The sequence below is a fragment of the Gracilinanus agilis genome, chromosome 5 (genome assembly GCF_016433145.1).
Source record: "Gracilinanus agilis isolate LMUSP501 chromosome 5, AgileGrace, whole genome shotgun sequence".
In the NCBI taxonomy this organism is placed as follows: Eukaryota; Metazoa; Chordata; class Mammalia; order Didelphimorphia; family Didelphidae; genus Gracilinanus; species Gracilinanus agilis.
Genome location: NC_058134.1, coordinates 161,008,417 through 161,022,768, shown reverse-complemented (window position 1 = coordinate 161,022,768; position 14,352 = coordinate 161,008,417).

The following is a 14,352-nucleotide window of genomic DNA, read 5'->3' as shown; positions in this document are numbered from 1 at the left end:
TGTGTGTAGATATAGAAGCGACAGTTTTTAACCTTTCCTTATATTCCCAGGTTCTGAGCACAATGCCAGGCACTCAGGATGTCCTTAATAAATACTTTTTGATTATAGGATTATATAATTTCTAAAAGAAATATGATGCTAATCATTTTGTTTATGTGGAGTTTTATTTTAAAGAATTCATGATAATTTAGAAATATTTTGAAGACAAAAATAATTTAATTTTTTTTTGGAAGGGGAATTCCCAGTCCTTGTAATCCTGTATAAGCATTTATTATTTCTTTAGTGATTCATTTGATAAAAACCTAAGCATTTTTTGCATGTAGGGACTCTTAGAGCATCATAAAATAGCATGTGCAGAAATGTAGCACCTAAAATATCTCTGGAAAGAGGACTCAAGGGACCCTCATCATTACTACCTGTTACCTGAATGTGAGCTCATTCAATTCAGAAACTATAAGACATATTTTTGACTTCTCAGATCTAGCCTGGATCTGATGCTGAAAAGGTCCTTTATAAAAGCATAGGGATCGGCACTGGATTTATAAAATCTAAATAGGTCCTTTGATAACATGGTCAAATTTTAAGACAAATATTCACTTTTTTCCTAAAAGGCAATACTATTGGGGGGGAGTGGAGGATGGCCAGGTAGCTCAGCAGATTAAGAACCAGGCCTAGAGATGGGGGAGTCCTGGGTTCAAATTTGACCTCAGATACCTCCTAGCTGTGTGACCTGAGGAAAATCACTTAACTCCCTTTGCCTACCCCTTACTACTCTTCTACCTTGGAACCCACATGCAATATTCATTCTAAAACAGGAGGTAAGGGTTACTTTTAAAAAATACATACTACTGATATAATCATGATTTTTGTGAGTCTTATTATTACTATATTATTATATTTATGGGATTCCAGATATTAAATCAACCCAATATAAAGATTCTATATTTCTTTTCTTCCTCTTTTTCTTCTTCTTCTTCCATGTAGCCCTCTCTTTTTTTTCTTCCTACCTCTGGCCCTTCTTTCTTCCTTCCTTCCTTCCAAAATCTAGGTGAATACCAGTCAGATATTATTGAGGTGATATTTGTAGAAAACACATGCTATTATAGAGCAAATGTTTGTGTCTGCAAGTTAGTTGGATTAGACAATGTCTCAGAACTCTTGGAAATTTAAGATTAAATAAAAATATTCATTGTAATCCTTACCTCTTTACTCTGAGTTAGATGAGTAAGTATAGTCAGGACTATATCTCTTATCAATATGGAATCTTGTGTCTAAAATTATTTGAGAAATATGTTCCTCTTAAATGTAATATAAATGTTTTTTCTACATATCTAATTTCCTTATAATTTTTTTAGATTAAACTCAGAGAACTTTTTTAGAATAGAAAAAAACACTGGGTTAATATTTAGAAAACATGGATCTGCTATCAATCAGCCATGTAACTTTGGATAAACATATTATCTATTGAGTCTAAATCACATTTCAGCAGTGATAGTATATTCTCCCCCCCAAAAAAAGGATTATTATATGGATCCAGTAATATAATGTCCACTCACATTACTGTAGCATTTTAAAGTTTATAAATGCTTCTACTCAAAATCACCTTGTGAGAGAAGGTCATGTAATCATTATTATTCCTATTTTATAGCTGAAGAAAACTGAAAAATAGAGAGAAAATAAATGACCCAGGTTCATAGACCAGTCAAGTCAGCTGTAAAACTGCAGAAAAATCTAAACTTTCTACACCCTAACTCTCACAGTTCAGGAAAATTTAAAAAAATCTCTACCATGCTAGTAAAAATATTTGTGCATTTCTCCTTTGTGCTTTAGGTTCTTTGTCTATATCACGAGGATATTTGTGTTTTACATTTATAAAAATAAATCTAAATTCTCCTGGAACTATAAGCACATACAAAAGTTAACAAATTCTAAATGTATTAATAGTTTCACAGTTATTTCATGTAATCACAACATTTCATTGAGCAATTCATCATTTGAGATAATCTTGAAAAAACACATCTTTATCTCTAAATAGTATTAGAGTTATCATAAATATATTAAAATTATTTCTTAATTATCCAGTAGAACTGAATTACATGAAAATAATTTGGAAGATGATAAAATATGTCCACTAAAATTTTATGACTTTTATGTGTGTTCTCCCTAAAATCAAAGAATTGCTTCTATTTGACCTTGGAAATCTAAATGTCTTAGAGACATTAGATTGACAGCACATTTTGATTCATTTTATTCAACAAAATATTCAGCCAATAAACATGTATTAGGTTCCTATAGACTGCAGAGCACTTCATTGGGAGCTAAGAGAAACACTTCATTTAGGTGACAAAGTACAGTAAAAAGAGAACTAGACTTGCAACCAGTTGGCTCAATAATACTTGGTTCAAAAACATGGCTTTTTTCCAACAGAGATGGATATTTCAGGAAACATCTTGGGCATAACTTGGATTTTGAATTTTTTTTATACTAGATTTCTTACCTGAGAAACACTGAAAATACAGAAAACTGCCCCACTTAATAATATTTCATGAGCTGTAACCCGTCCTCTGCCCACTTCTACAAACAGACTTAAGGTGTTTGTCAAGGGAAGGTGCCAGGTTAATGTGAATCTTCTCAAGGAGTCAGAGCTGTGATTAGAGGAGAGCTGAACCTCCCTCCTCCTTCCTCCCCTTTCCACGTGGCCCAGACCCCCAACCCAGGCATTACAGGAGAAAAGCTACCCAGTGGAGGTTCTGCCCTCCTGCCCAACCTGTGGGAACTGGAGTTAAAGCAAGCAGCAGCTCTAGAGTGAAGACTGCCCCTATTTGTTGTAATATTTGATGTTTCTTAACAATTTAACATAAAAAATTATAACCATATTTACAAATTATACTTTTATGTTCCATCTGATGAAGTTTTTAAATCTTGTACCTCAAACTCTAGTTTGCCCCATAAAAGCTGTGCGCTTATTGCATAATTTTGCAAAGCATAGTTAATAGTTAATGATTTGGGGAAATGCATTTGTTATATTACAGTATTGCAGCAGAACTGATTAATTCTGAATTAAAATCCTTCCTCCATATTTACTAATTGTGTGTCTTTAGGCAAGTCATTTAAGCTCATTGGGTCTAAGTATCTTCATCAGTAAAATCAGGAGAAAACAGGGGATAATCACTAAAATCCCTTCTAGTTCCATATCCGTACATTTAAGGGAAGACATGATTCCTACCCTCATGAAGCTTACAGTCTACTACAGGAAAAGACACAAACTCAAATAATTGACAAAAGATATTTTACAACAACAAACAACTGGGAGAATGGGAGGGAAAGTCAGAGAAAACCTTCTAGTGTAGGTGCCATTATACATACACATACACACGTACCCACCCATAGGAAGGCAACAGATGAAGGGTCAGCCAAGGACATTACAGGCATAAAGACTGACATGACTTGTCTTTGTTAGCTATATGCTAAGGAGAGAAAGGAAATAATATGTTTTCATAATTTTATAATGCCCTATATTGTAAGAATACAGAAAACTTTTGATCCAAGGGAAATTTAAGTATTATTTTAGTAGGCAATGGAATTTATTCTGGTAATGAAATAAGGGGAAAAATTGGTGACTCAATTGTGGAGTTATAAAAAATTTTCTAGACAAATACCATATTACCCATCTATGTAGGTGGCCCTGAATCAAAGTGAATGGAACAAAGAGGAAGAGACATGAGAGAGACATTGCAGAAGTAGAATGTGAGAACTACTTGATGAGAGCTGTGGAAGAGAGTAGTTAAAATTGGAGGTCAATGAACCTTAGAGGATTAGAAACTTTGTCTTAGGGGGATATCGGGAAACCTCTTTGTCTAGAGGAAAGGAGGAAGTAACGGGTGATAATTGTCATAAATTTCATGCCTGTTTTCTTTTTGAAGTAGGAAAGAGTTGGATGAGAAATTGAAAGAACATAATTGATGTCATTGATGATAACATGAGATATATGGTGGCCTTAAAGAAGAATAAATACTCTGTGTTTGAATAATTAAAAGCAGAAGTGTCAAACATTCCATTGTGACCTTCAATAACAGATTTGAAAGGTAGAAATATTTAACAAAGAAAAATAGAATATAAAGACTGTTAATATTTTGTTTTCTAAGTTAATATGTGGTCGACAGGGATCCTGAAATATCTTATTTTTTAATTTGCATTTGTTCACTAGTGACTTAGAGGATCATAACATCTATTTTTGGGACAAATGAAAGATTGATACATTCTTTGGAGTATTGTTTGTTCTTAAGGTATTCTTATTTGATTTGAATGACCAATTGGTTATAAAATAGTCGAAAAATATTCTGTTACTGACATTTAAACATAAACTTCTCGAGAAAACTAGCACCTCTCATGGAATTCAAAGATGGAAATGAAGTGATAGAGAGATTAAAAAGAAAAATAAATGGACCAGAAATTAAATCTGGTTTAAAATATAAGTGGTTAGTTTTGATTTGAGCATATGGAGTATTTTTTGCAGGGTAATGGGGAGAAGAGTATTCAAATGAAGATATGAGAATACAGAAAGAAGAACTGGGAAGTTGCAACATGAAAATCCTTCTCCAATGAATCATCTTGGTATAGAATTAAACCTCAGTTCTTATAGGCTGTAATAACAGAGTGTAATCTTTTACAAATCTCAAACATCTGGAAGAGATTTACTGACTCATTGAATCTCCAAATTGGAAGGGACCTTTGAAGTAATTTAGTACAAACTCTACCTGGTCAGAAAGCTACACTAAAATATCCCCTAAAAATCTTCACCTAGACTCTAGCTGGAAGTTTTCAATACTAAAGGTAGCCTATGAACTTCTGGGTAACACAAATAGGAAAACTATCCATACATCAAATGTAAATCTGTATCTTCGTAGCTTTGCTTTTAGTTCTGCTTAATGGGGTAAATTAAAAAACAAACAAACATGTGAATACTTGAAGAAAACTCTCATGTCTATGCCTTCCTTAAATCTTTTCTTCTCCAGTCTTACCACCCCCAATTCCATGACCTTTTAATTTCCCGGAATCCCATTAGCTTTTCTTAGTTTGAGTTCTAACTGGTCATTGCCCTGTCTAAAATGGACTGACCAGAATTAGGCACAATAGTCTAGATGTGTACTAACCAGAGCAGAATACAGTAGAACAATCATCTTCCTTTTTCTTAGGACCTGGGATTCTATTGGTATAGCCCAAATTGCATAAGCTATTTTGGCCAAGTCACACTTTTTATTCTCATTCAGACTGAAGTTCACTAAAATTCTACCTTCCACCCTGTTCTTATACAATTTATTTTTTTTAACTCAGGGTAGTACCTAGTAAGTGTGGGCTTTCACCAGGATCATGTTAAAATCTGAGAAGATGAAATTTAATATATGATAAATATGAAAGCATTTTGTAGATGAGGGAAGTGAGGTTTAACATGTGATGTGCTTTACTTAGTTATATAGCCAGTAAGCAGCAGACCTGGAATGGAACCGTATTCTTTTGATGACAAGGTCAGTGTTCTTCTGTTATTTTCCACTACCAGTAACCTAGCTGATGTACTACAGAAGGAACTAAACCATCCATATTAATAGTCATCCTAATGTCTATATCCACACATATAACATATATGTAGGCAGTCTCACTTTAAAGAAAATAGACAGAGGAGTTATAGCTAATTGGAAGCATGGCTCACATATTCTTGGAAGATGAATAAAGATTTTGGCAGAGATGGCTTCATTGAGTTCATAAAGGAAGCTAAAACCCAATTTCATGGGAACATTGGTCTTCTTGCTTTGCAATACTTTTAAGGAGCATAAGGCAATAGACCACCATGAAGATAATTGCAGACAATTTGCCAGCATCTGTTGCAAAGGATGAAAAAGTACAGGATTTCTGCAAAAAAAACTTGACAAGATCAGCCAAAATAAGTAAACAGAGAGTTTGGATCTTGGTTACTTCAACATGACAGTGGTCATAGAGTCAGACAGAAAAATAAAATGTTTGAAAATATGGTTTAAATAAAAAAATGAAAGAGGCAGAAGCTTTGATGCCTACATTTAATGATTAGAGTAAACAATTATAAAGCATTTAACATGATCTATTTTAAAGTGTGTTTAACATTGATTCCTGGGGTCCTCTCCACCCATTATTGCAGGAGTGGAAAGGTGACCAGCTAGTTATATTGTAATTTTTCTTTGTTGTCATTCAGTGATTTTTCAGTCATGCCCAACTCCTTATGACCTCATTTAGAGTTTTCTTGGCAAAGATACTGGAGTAGTTTGCCATTTTCTTCTCCAGTTCATTTTGCATATAAGGAATTGAGTTAAAGAGGGTTAAGTCATTTGCCCATGGTTATATAGCTAGTAAATTTCTAAGGCTGAATTTGAACTCAAGAAACTCCAGGCCCAATGTCTTATCCTCTGAGCCACTATTTTTCTTTATTTAATGTTTTATGAAAGTAAGGAAAGATGAGGTCATTTGGCAAGGCTAATGGATGATAGAAGTACTCATAATAAGGTTTAGTCATTCAGTGATCTTCATTAAATGCCTAAATTCATTAAATTAGCACTGCGCTAATCTCTGGGGATACAAATAAAGCAAAAAAAAAAAAATAAAAACAAAACAAAGAAAAAATAAAGAAAACCCTGACCTGGTCCCTACTCTCAAGAAGAATCTAGTAGATGAGACAACACAAAAACAAGATGGAAAAAAGATCAAGTAGAGACAATCTTAGATGAAACACTCTAAGGTGACAAAATCTGAGAAATGTTTCTTATAGAAAGTGAGACTTTTGCTCAGACTGAGACAGAGACTGAGAGACAAAGAAAAGAGTTATAAACCTTTAAAAAATTTTCAATTTTTTAAAGAAAGACTTTTGTATATTTATCATTTCTAAATCTACAAAAGCTAAATATTTTGGAAAAATATTGTGAATTCTATGGGCCAGAAAACTCTTATAACTGATGTACTGTCCTTTTCTGTCACCACAAACTATATTGAATGATAATTATTTACAGTTAGACTTTTCCTCCCCATGACCCAGAGGTTAAAGAAGGAAAACATACTCCTTGTGCTAAGAGGAAAATATTTCTAGTATATCATACAACCTAATCTCACCCCCCCCCCAAAAAAAAATGTGGTGATAAATTTTACACCTCTTCTCCTTCTCTTAAAACAATGCAATTTAAATACTTCAGGAAGAAGTCAATGTTAGCTTTGGATAGCCCTGAGATTTTAAACAAATTGAAAAAGAAATTGAAAGTCTTAACATGAATGAGTATATAGAAAAATTATAGTGATTAAAATTTCATAATATTTATGGAGAAATTAATTATATTGTTTTTGTTCTAGTATATGACTGTTAAAAGATAAAGACTTTGCTAGAAATTACCTGATAAAATCTCTGTAAGGTTATGAGAGGCAGTATATGTAATCATAATCATTAATCCATTGTATCATTGAAGAAAAGTGATATTATTACTTTTGAGGGAATAAAGAAAGCTGATACCTAGGGTGCAATGACTTCTTTTAAACTATAAAACTGCAGTCCCTCATAGAAATTTAAAGTGATTTGTTTATATTTGTGATTGTCCTAAGACAATTTTTAAAATACAAAACTAAAGTAAATGTTGCTCAATTCCTGATCTGTTCAAGCCTTTCTTCTTCTCTTCCTCATTCTTCCTAAACCAACGGGTTCTTAACTTTTTTGAGTATATTATAGACTCCTTCATAAAGGCATTAAATATTTAGGATTAAGAAGGAAACTAATTAATTGTCAACATATGGTTATCAATTTTTTAAGTTCAATCTATAATAATGTATTACTTAATCATTCCCTATTATTCAAAGAAAATTGTTTTAAAATCTAGATTTTAAAAATAAATAAAATTTTAGAAGACACCATAAAATTGCACTTTAGATCTAATTATATTTTCTTGTAGAACTTTGTATTAAAGCTTTTGCATACTGTGGATGTTATATTCCCTGTCATCTAAGTTGTTCTCATCTCATTTGACTTAGTATGATGGAATTTTTCAGTATTTTCACTGTATGTATTTTCTGCACTGTATGATTTCTATTGGGTCATAGTATATCACATAAAAACATTTTTGGGGTTGAATCATTTGTCACCAATATATAGAGTCTTTGAAATATACCTCTTTCTATTTTACAAAAAATATTTCATTTTAATTCTGATGTAATATTTCTCTTAAAAAATCCATCCACCAGAAGAGGGAGCATTTGAATCAGTAACTGAAAAATGAAATGATATTGGAGAAAAAATGATTCTAAAGAACTACCCTTTTAAAATATTTTTGTGTTTTAAAAATTTTTTATAATCTTCATTTCCAAATATATTGCTCCCTACATACCTCCCAATTAACAAAGACTGAAAAAAGAGAAAAATATCAATTCAGAAGAACCAACCTATATATCAAAAGTATGTGAAGTCCATACCCACAGTTTTCAATGTCTTAAGTGAAAGGAGATGTTTTAAAAAAAATTATTCTCTGGGATAGGTCATTATATTATATAGCATTCAATATCTATTTTTTGCCAAGAAAACATCATGGACAGTATGATCTATGACTGTGATGGCAAACATATGGCATGCATGCCAAAGAGGGCACACAGCAGTCTCTATGGCCATGTGTGCCTACCCCTATCCTTGCCAGAGTTAGTTACTAGAAAGGTGGAGGGACTTGGGTGAAGTTGCTCCCTTCTCTCTCTCCTCTATCCCTGACAACATTTTTTCCCTATTCCCCACTACTCTGCCCAGCAGTCCAATGGGAGCACACAAAGATTAAGGTGAATGGTATAAGAATTTGAATGTAGGTTTTAGGCTAAATATGAGAATTTAAAAGTAATATTGTGGTCACAGCGAGAGAGAGTCTCTTCCTCTAGACTGGATCACTCAGATAGAGAGCCACTGAATCCTGGAGCTGGCCTTTTTAAAGCAGTTTTCTCAATGTCACTTTCTGTTGCATTCCCACTTTACGGAAGCCAATCACAGTCTTTCAATTTACCTGGCACTGCCCAGAGGGTGAACAGTAGGCTCTAGAGTTGTCACCCACTCTAGCAAGTGACTTGTGAACTCTCATACTTAGTGACTGGTAAGGTACTAAGTAGGGGTACTTAAGTTTTTGATTAATTAACTTAAAAGTTGCTAATTGATAGACAAAGAGAGTTTGATTCACTCTTCACAGTGGCTCACCGGTGGCAGAGCTAGAGAAGAGTGGAGTGCTCAGGTCAGTGTTGTGTGCAGATGCAAAGCATGGAACCCCTGCAAAGGTACAGGGAGAGCCTCACCCAGAATTCCAGGGGACCCCCCTGGAGAACTTTGGGTGAGGGGCAGTTGAGAAGGGTTGAAGTCAGTTAATTGGTGGGATTGGATGTGAGCAGATACTCAGCTTGTTTCTCCTGACTTGGGGGTTTCTCCTGAGAAATCATTGTAGCTTAAGCCAGTAGTTTCTACTCATAGAGTTAGCCTATTTGTCATTTCTATTCTTCATTAATATAGTTATATAATTATTTAGTAATTAGAGAGTAAGATATTTATCTATAGCAATAGAGCCAGTTTTAGTTAAGTGCTTCATCTTCTCCAGTGAGGAGGAGGAAGGGGGCATCAATTTAACAGTTTAGGGGCACCTTTCATATATCCTAAACCCTTCCTGGATTTATATAATTTTCCTTGTTAATTCCTAATATAACTTTTACCCTTCAAAATCTGTGCCTGATAATTATTTGGAAGATACTTACAATTCAGTCTGAACTTCTTGATTGAATCCTGTTGGCTGCCACTTAAGATCTCCTCTGTCCTCAACAGTTAGATAAATAATTTCTATATATCTCCTCTAACTGACCTGAGAGGAATATAAATTTAAGAAAGGAACATTATTGGGGTTTCAGCCATAAGAGAAACTTACCAGAAGAATCCTATTGCTGTCTTCATTACCAACTGAAGCAGAAGCAGTTACATATAAGCATCATAATACATGCAACAAATTATCACAAAAATTCCAAAACTGCAACAATTATAAGTTACAAGCACTATACTTATAGCATACAATGCAAACATCTTTAAACACATCCAAAGCAAAAATGTAACAACCTACAGATCTTCTAAAACTTGCTCTTAACTCATAACAAAAGAAATATGGTAAAACTCTATATGCAAAATGTTATAGAACTAAGTTTCCATGTTAGGACCTTACTCAAGCTAAGTTAGTGGTATTAATAATCCTAAGTTCTATATTGTTAGTATATTACTTTCATTTTGTTAGTCATTAATATATGTATACTATACATATTCTTATAGACTATAGTGACTTTCCCTGACTAACTCTGTATTTCAAAATCCCTAAAACTATATCTCTCCCTATGATGTTAGTAACTCTATTCTATGGATTAGTAAATATAATACAGGCTATCCACAATGCCTATTTACAGATGGAAGTTCCCTTGATGTCTACCAAATCAAAAAACAAACAATGAATCTTTTGATATGTTAGAGATCCTAGGATACCCTTCCCTTATATATAACACATATGTACATATCTTACATATATACAGAAGAGACTCTCATTTATCTACATGAGGTCTATATCAAAAATGAACAATCAGTTTGTGTTGTGTCCAATGAACTAAAGTGTACTGATGTATGCACATACTTACCCTTACTGCAAGGATCTTCTGGCTCACTGGAGAATCATAATCCTCCTTGTTAGCCATATGTAGTGTGGCATGCAACTAACATGTGATGTCTCAATGTACCGTGTGTGTTTATAACATGATAGCTGCTCCACGGATTTCTTCCTTCCAGTCCTCTTCCTGCACAGTACTTAAAGATTACAACACTCTCATGATTGTCCATTCCTTGGTACCGCCTCTACTGTGAAGTTCTGCAGCTTCCAGCTTTTGTGTCCTTCCTTTCTTCCTCTGTACTGCATGCATACTTGCCTGCCGTCTATCGTCTTGCCTGATGGTTGACTTGTCACCTTCTTAATCAGGAACCTTAGTTGTTGTGATGTATTTGTGTTAACTTTGTGTCGTTTTTTGCCTTACAAAAAATTTTACAGTTTTTTTTTTCCTTTCAGAATTTCAAGCAGTTCATTCATTCTCATCATAACCGTCTGTTTGCTGTGGATCTGGCAGGGCATTCATTTCATTTTGCTCTATGTCAGGAGGTGTTTCATGATGTTCTTTAACAGGTTTTACATGAGTGATGTGGAACCATGGGTCTCTATTCTCAACTTTCACACAAGTTGGGCTAGTTAACAGCACCTGGAAAGGCCCAACCCATTTAGGGTCTAGAACAGATTTTCTTGTAAAGTTCCTTATATAGACCATGTCTCCCGGTTTAAGCTGATGTAAGCTAAAGTCTAAAGGAACTCTCTGGATTAACAATCCCAGTTTGTGCAATTCATCCAGTCTCTTCTTCAAAGCTTTTATGTATCTATATAGCTGACACTCAGCTCCAATGTGTGATAAGAGAGCTGACTTCTGGGATGAACTATGCCATGGAGTGTGCCCATACAGGAGTTCATACGGTGACAATCTTGTGTCACCACAGGGTTGACTTCTTAAATAAAAAAGAACAATGGGGAGTGCTTGTACCCATTTCAGATGGCTTTCAGAACACACTTTCCCAATGAGAGTTTTAATTCTCTTATTACAGATTTCAATTTGCCCTGAGGAAGAGGGGTGATAGACTGAATGTAAACTCCTCTTTATCCCCAAGGTCTTATAAATCTCATGCAAGATGTTCTGGGAAAAGTGTGAACCATGGTCCGAATCTATTCTAGCTGGTTCAGAGAATCTCGGAACTATCTCCCTCAGAAGTGTCTTCACCACAAAAGCTGCGTTGTTTTTCTTTGCAGGGAACACTACTGGCCATCAAGTCAACCTGTCTATGATGACTAGGGCATATTTGTATCCTTGACAATTGGGCATTGATATATAATCAACCTGCAAGCACTCAAACGGGGTATATGCCAATTGTCTGCCTCCTAGTCCCTTAATTCTGGTCACGCCCTGATTATATTGCAAGCAAACCTTGCATTTTTGGCATGTTCTAATTGCACAAGTGGATATACCAGGAGCCGTCCAGTGTCTTCGAATACCATCTACTAAGGATTGTGTCCCATAATGGCCTTTGGCATGCAATACATTACATAGGGTATTATATAAAGATCTTGGAAGAATGGGTTTGTCCTCACTAGAAAACCATACACCTCTCACTAATTTGGCCCCTAGATTTTCTACCCAGTGCTTCACTTCCCTCGGGGAGTATGCCTGTTTTAGATCTGCTTCTTCCACTAAAGAGAAGCTCAGCACATGGACTGGGCCGAACCAGGCTCCAAATTTTGCGGTTACATCTGCCCCCCTGTTTCCTAATGAGACTTCATCCGTACCCTTTTGATGTGACCTGCAATGCATTATTGCCATTTCCTAGGTAACTGGACAGCTTTCAGGAGTTGGTTTATAAGGCTCCCATAGGCTATCTCCTTCCCACCAGCTGTTATATATCCCCTATATTTCCAGATTTGGCCTGTACAATGTACTACATTAAATGGATATTTACTATCAGTCCAAACATTCAACCTTTGACCCTGGCCAATTTCTAAAGCTCTGGTGAGACTCAGGATTTCAGCCCCTTGAGCACTCATGGACTTAGGTAGAGCTGCATACCACAAAGTCTCATTTTGAGTTACTACAGGAGACTTTGGATAATGGGCCTGATACCCTCTGTGGCCTCTTTGCTCAACTTGTACTGAGGGATTCTAGGTGGAGTACCCTCTTTCACCTCTATCTTCACTGGGGTGGCAGATTTCAAAATTCCCACATCGGTTGAATGCTTAGCCCAAACTTCCTCTGGGATATCTTCTGGTATTTCATAGATACTCCCTATGTGTTGTTCCTCCTCATCACCCTCCACTTGCCCTAGGAATAGCAAGGGATGGTGCGTGAGTGACTGTTTGGGTAAGTGTAGGAATATCTGTCCTGACCTATCACACTGGATAGTGGCACCTAATTTACAAAGAACATCCCTCCCCAGGAGATTGGATGGACAACCAGGTATCAACAAAAAAGAATGATCTAAAGTCATTGGGCCTATTTTCACCATCTTAGATCTTAGCTTGGGCACCAACTCCATTTGCCCAGTGGCTCCTTTTACTCTCACAGACCCCATTAGTGCACAATTTTCTGGTGCTGATGTCAACACAGATTGGGTCACTCCAGTATCAATAAGAGCAGGATAGATTTGATCTCCTATAGTCACCATAACCAAAGGTTCCCTGTCTTTAGCTCTCTGATCAACAGGTACCAAAGGTGTTTCTATCTCTATGTCCCCTAAATCCCATTGATCTTGTTCTAGGACTTCTGTCTGTGCTGGCTCAGGATTCTGTGAGTGTAATGATGGTAAGTCTCCTTCAACAATGGCTTGTTGGACTGCCAATGCCTGAATTGGCATCCCTGGACTGTTCATGGGCCTATCAGTGTCAAAATGTATCTCAGTTTTTCCAGACCATGAGTAAGGTAGAGTGTCCTTCTCTTCACTGAACATGCTTTGCTGGACTTTAGCAAAGTTAGATTCAGGAGAGTTATTTCTCTGCATTAAAGGAAATTCTACAGAATTGGGAATGTGCTCGTGGTTCATGTCAACATCCCAATCCTGTGAGTCTATGCTTTCTTCTTGTATTTGCTCCCTAGACTCCATGTCAGTAACAGGAAACTCAACTCTAGATGTATTTTGCATAGGAAACAAAGTCAGTGTTGTAGATTCTTCCTTTGTCCCTACTGATGCCATTTTGTTCCTCTCTTGGCTACTGACATTTATTAAACTGAATTCCTTTAAATGCATTAACTCAGAATCTACTCCAAAGGCAGCTCTCTTTGGAGTATCACAGGCTTGAAAGTGTGCTACGTCTTCATGCACTTGACCTTGAAGTAGGCTTGGTACAAATTCTCTAGCTCCAGGATCTAGCTTTAAAATTCCTCTAGACTTGTAGCTACTAGACTTTTCACTTTCCCTTCCAGCTTCCCTAGTTGGTGATAGAGAAGAGGTAGTGCCTATGTCTGAGAATTCAGCACTTTCCTTCTCAATGGTCTGTAGGAGCTCATCTCCCTTATTGACACTGTCCATTTCCAAGAGATCCCCATTAGAACACTTGTCTATATTCATTGCCCTTGCTGTTTGGCTTTGCTGTACATGTAAATGATCCACAGTCTTACTACAGAATGGTTCTGTCCCCCCATAGTGAGAATCAAGGAATGCTACTTTCTTCAAGCTTTTATCAAGAACTTGTGCAGATGTGCCTGGTTTTCTGTCAGTGT